The sequence below is a fragment of the Phyllobates terribilis genome, unplaced genomic scaffold, assembly GCF_046119375.1.
Source record: "Phyllobates terribilis strain yellow unplaced genomic scaffold, ASM4611937v1 Scaffold_3__8_contigs__length_932513732, whole genome shotgun sequence".
In the NCBI taxonomy this organism is placed as follows: Eukaryota; Metazoa; Chordata; class Amphibia; order Anura; family Dendrobatidae; genus Phyllobates; species Phyllobates terribilis.
The window spans coordinates 115,807,640-115,813,639 of record NW_027362763.1 but is presented as its reverse complement, the minus strand read 5'-3'; positions in this window follow the sequence as shown (position 1 = coordinate 115,813,639).

Sequence of the window (6,000 nt, the reverse complement as noted above, 5' to 3'; positions counted from 1 at the left end):
TCGTAAAACACTGGGTAAAACAGTCACTGAGTAAGACTTGGGTGTATGGGTGGACGGCAAACTTCACTTTAGTGACCAGTGTCAGGCAGCTGCTGTCAAGGCAAAGAAAATGATGGGATGCATTAAAAGAGGCATAGACACTCATGGCAAGAACATTGGTTTTGCCACCATACAAGTCACCATTGCTACCCCACTTAGAATACTCTGTACAATTTTGGTCTCCAGTGTATAAGAAGGACATAACTGAACTAGAGTGAGTACAGAGAAGAACAACCAAGGTTATTAAGGGAATGGGTGGACTGCAATACCAAGACAGATTATCAAACTTGGGGTTTTTCGGTTTGGAAAAACGAAGGCTTAGGGGCGATCCTGCTGCAATGTACAAATATATGAGGGGACAATACAGAGATGTGTATAATGAGCTTTTTTACTTAGGCCTGCGATGGGGACAAAAGGGGATCCTCTACGTCTAGAGGAAAGAAGGTTTAATCATTACCACAGACGCGGATTCTTTACTGTAAGAGCAGTGAGACTGTGGAACTCTCTGCCAGATGATGTTTGTAATGAGTGATTCACTACAAAAATTGAAGAAGAGTCTGGATGCTTTTCTTGAGAAATATAACATTAAATAAGAAAAAATTCAGCTCACCCCTGAGATGCTGTTCCAGTCCGGGAGGAGCACGGCGTCCCCGCTGCTGCACAGCGCTGGAGGTAGTTGAGGAAATTGGAGTTGGAACCAGATCAACACACCGGAGTAATTAAAAATTCACAAAATCTTTATTGGAAATCCTTTAAAAATGAAATTGATAATAAATTGGGCATCTCAGACAACAAAGCAATAAAGAGGGGTGGTGTGTGTAACAGGAATCAATCCATACACATTTCGAGCTACATGGCTCTTGAACACTGTGTTTAAGAGCCATGTAGCTAGAAACGCGTATGGATTGATTCCTGTTACACCCCTCTTTGTTGTCTAAGATGCCCAATTTTTTATCAATTTCATTTTTAAAGGATTTCCAATAAAGAGTTTGCAAATTTTTAATTACTCCGGTGTGTTGAGCTGGTTCCAACTGCAATTTCCAGAAATATAACATTACATGATATGGGCACTAGATTCTGTGATGGGGCGTTGATCCAGGGAGCTAGTCTGATTGTCTTATGGAATCGGAAAGGAATTTTTCCCCTAATATGGAGCTATTAATCTCTGCCCCATGGGTTTTTTGCCTTCCTCTGGATCAACATTTTAGACTATAGGTTGAACTTGATGGTGTTAAGTCTATCTTCAACTTTAAAACTATGAAACTTTGTGAGGGCTCACATAGGAGTATATATACTGTATATAGGAGGCCATGTGAGGTTCACACTGCATATAGAGGGGCTATGGGGGGCTAATACTGTTTATGGGGCAAATACTGTATATAGGAAATATGTGAAGGCTCATACTATATATAGGAGGCTATGTGAGGGCTCATATTATATACAGAGAGGCTATGTGGGGGCTCACTGTATATAGAGGGGCTATTTGGGGGCTCATACTGTATGTAAGGGGCTCTGTAGGGGCTCATACTGTATATTGGAGGCTGTTTGCGGGCTCGTACGGTATATAGGGGGATGTCAGCATACTTAATTCTACTTAATATTAAGTGATACTATTATTATAAAATAATAATTGTAATTATTTTTGGTAATATTAATGATGAGCAGAATTAAATTCAGCCTATTGGTTTGACCCTCCACAACAGTCACAGTCTCTCTTGTTTCCTCTCTGGAAAATTAATTGCCCACCCCTGTCGTAGTAATAATGCCCCCTCTGTACCCTGCATAGAAAGAGCTTCCTGCTTTTGTATCCCACACAGTAACAGTGTCCCCTCTGTGCCACTACAGAGTAATAATGCCCCCATCTGTACCTAATAATAATGGTGCACTCAGGGCTTCTTACAATAATATTGCCCCAATAATAATAGAGACCCCCTGGGCCTGCTTAAAATAATAATAATAATAATAATAATGGACCCTGGGCTTCCTTATAATATTTATAGCGCCCTGGGATTTCTTACAATAATATTAATATCCCCGGGCTTCCTTATAATAATAACAGAGCCCCTCTAGGCCTCCTCCATAGTGATAATAAAAGAGCCCCATGGGACAACCTGTAATAACAATGTCACCCTCCTTGGCCTCTTTATGAGACATTAGTGCCCCCCTAGGTATCTTATCTTGTAATAATATTAGTACCCTGCAGTGACTGCAAAAAAATAGAAATAAACTCATATTTTCCTCACGACACTCCCATGCCGAGTGGTGATGTGCTCCTCCTCACTACAGTCTCTGATGTCATCTCATTGCCTGACGTCCATTACGTGGTACCGATCCCTTGCAGTCCCTGCCTGTGGCCGGAAGCAATCTGTGGCTTGCCTTAGTTAAGTGGCAGAGCAGGGAGCTGATGGCTCTCTGCTTCACTATAATTGTTAACAGTTAATAGTGTTGCGGATCGATGCAGCCCACTGCCAGACTGGCCAAGCCAGAATTTGACAGAATTGCCAGATGCCCAGTCCAGCCGTGAAGGGGACTTGCAAGCCTTGCCAGAAGTCAGGACAGCTATCCTTCCTCCCCACAATGCTGCTTGAAGCACAAGGCCTCCAGCTGCAGCCTCTTGTCAGCCATACCTGCTGGGATCAGCTCCAGAAAAGACAGCTGGAGAGGGGCAGCTCAAGGTATGTAGGGGGCTTATATTAATATGGGGTCTACCACTAGATACATGGTGGGAGGGGGTTAGCAAGAGGCTTTAAAACAGGGCCCAGGCACTTTGCATTACTGACAGCAGGTGAAATGGAGCAGTAAGAGGAGATACCGGCATTCTGCTGCTTAGGCTTGAAGGGGAATAAAGCCTGTGATAACACAGCAGGGCAGGAGGTGGGTTGTGTTTATTAGGAGCTTAGACCCGGCTTCTGCATTCAGTGACACTTTCCCTAAACCGTGTGGGGTCATCTAATATTTTTATCATTAATATTACTATTATAAAGAGGCCTGAGGGAGCATTATTATTTTTAATTTAATAAAAAAGAACAGGTAGTCACCATTATTATCATTATTATAAGGAGGCCCATAAGGGGCACTATTATTATAAGGAGGTCCGAGCCACACTATTAAAGGGAAACTGTCAGTAAGATCAACCCTCATAAGCCGTCTACATAAAGATGCAGGTCAGAGAAAGTTGAATAGAGTGATGCCTTGATAGCCACTATTTGATGAATGTCTTAATCCAGAGAAATTTACTTTTTTTCTTAATATGTAAATGAGCTGTTAAGATCTATGGGCCGGACATAGATCTCCCTGAGAATCTGCATCCAGGGCTTATTATAAATGAAAAGAGTCATTTCCAGTGTGACACATGTAATGACTGACCGTCTACTCTCCTGATTTACATGTCTCCCACTGATAACTACCTGTTCCATTGAAAATAATCTCTGGATGCAGATTCTCAGGGAGATCTATGTCCGGCCCATAGATCTTAACAGCTCATTTACATATAAAAGAAAATGTGGATTTCTGTGGAATAAGACATCAGATGGCAGATATCAAGGTATCGGTTTCTTCAACGTTCTATGACCTAAATGCCCATATAGATGGCTTATGAGGGTTGATGCCACTGTCAGATTCCCTTTAATATTATCAGGAGAACCAGATGGGCGCTATTATTATTATAAGGAGGGTCAAGAGGTTACTATTAATATTATAAAGAGACCTATTTTGCCAACTTTAAAAACTGGAATTATTGGGAGTAGTAAATTTTGATTTTCTCCATTGGTAGGCAGGGTCATATTTGTAATAAAGACCCCCATCTTTGGAAGTGGTTGTGGCAGAGCAACATGGGCCAGCGTGCTTCATATGCCAGGGTTGGATGCAGCCCCAGCCCCACATGCCCCGTTCCCACAGAAAGATATTTCTGTTAGCGCTGGAATCGGAATTTCTTATTGATACAAAACGCTATAATTTTTATTGTGTATAACAGATACTGATGCTGAGCCTATATTTTTCCCTACTTAAGGGTTGCAAGGCAACTTCCTTATAAGGTAAGATGCCCCTTTAAGATTAGAACACAAGATTCCATTATGACATCACAATTAACCATCACTACTTCTACAAGTGTTTACACTCCTGTTGTCACTTTGACATTCCGGTGTCATTGCTGTTGGTGTGATAAGCCATATAGCTAGTCATATACTAACCGCGCTTGGATTACTTGAAATGTCTGGAATTCCTCCAGACAGACTTCAGGTGTTAGCACTACTCCAGGGGATTCTTACCACCTATGACCCTGACTTTGTGCTACCACTACCCGATGGCGTCCTCAGCTTCACTTACCGGCTGGTTATGGAGCTTGTGAGAGATTGCCTGACCAAATACCACCAAGGTTGTATAAGCTCAGAATATCTTGAGCATTTACAGCAGAACATCTGGACATTAGTACACCAGGTAAGTAGCAGACAATCTGCACAAATTATATATAATAATAATGGAAAATAATAATGGAATACAAGTTTAAGTTTAACCTGTGCCAAATACCCAGATAAGAATAGCCTGGAGTCAAAACAGGGCAATCAGGCTACATGACAAAGGAGAGGGTGGGATCTAAAGGGTTAGTTGAATTAGGGGTGGGAAGGTCCTGGATGCGGGGGGAGGAGGGAATAGGATTGGTTAACCCTTTATGGACCACAGAATTTTTCATTTTTCTGCTCTCATTTTTTCCTCACTTTCTTTCAAGAGCCATAACTTTGTTATTTCTCCATTGGCATAGACATGTGAGGGCTTGTTTTTTTGGGATGAATTGCAGCTTTCAATGGCTCCATCCTATTTACCATACATTGTATTGAAACAAGGTGAAAAAAATTCCAATTGAGATGAAATGGTTCTTTGTGTCACTATATTCAGAGACCCATAACATTGTAATTTTTCTGTTGATATAACTAAGTAAAGCCTTTTTTTGCGCAGTGAACTCAGGTTTTTATTGATATCATTTTTGTGTACATACGGTGCTTTAATTACTTATTATTACATTTTTTTAGTGAAGTGAGGTGAGCAAAAAAACCTGTAAATCTAGCATTTTGATTTTTTTTCTCGATGTTAGGGAATTAATTAACACAATTAATAAACACCTATCTTAACAGATCAGACTTTAACAAACGTGGCAATACCATATACAGTTATATGAAAAAGTTTGGGCACCCCTATTAATCTTAAGCTTAATGTTTTATAAAAGTTGGTGTTTTTGCAACAGCTATTTCAGTTTGATATATGTAATAACTGTTGGACACAGTAATGTTTCTGCCTTGAAATGAGGTTTATTGTACTAACAGAAAATGTGCAGTCTGCATTCAAACTAAATTTGACAGGTGCATAAGTATGGGCACCTCACCAGAAAAGTGACATTAATATTTAGTAGATCCTACTTTTGCAAAAATAACAGCCTCTAGTCGCTTCCTGTAGCTTTTAATGATTTCCTGGATCCTGGATGAAGGTATTTTTGACCATTCCTCTTAAGAAAGCAATTCCAGTTCAGTAAAGTTTGATGGTCGCCGAGCATGGACAGCCCTTTTCAAATGATCCCAGAGATGTTCAATGATATTCAGTTCAGGTCTGGGGACTGGGATGGCCATTCCAGAACATTGTAATTGTTCCTCTGCTTGAATGCCTGAGTAGATTTGGAGCGGTGTTTTTGATCATTGTCTTGCTGAGAGATCCATCCCCTGCGTAACTTCAACTTTATCACTGATTCTTGAACATTATTGTCAAGAATCTGCTGATACTGAGTGGAATCCATGAGTCCCTCAGCTTTAACAAGATTCCTGGTGCCGGCATTGGCCACACAGCCCCAAAGCATGATGGAACCTCCACCAAATTTTACTGTGGGTAACAAGTGTTTTTCTTGGAATGCTGTGGTTTTTTGCCGCCATGTATAACGCCTTTTTGTATGACCAAACAACTCAATCTTGGTTTCAT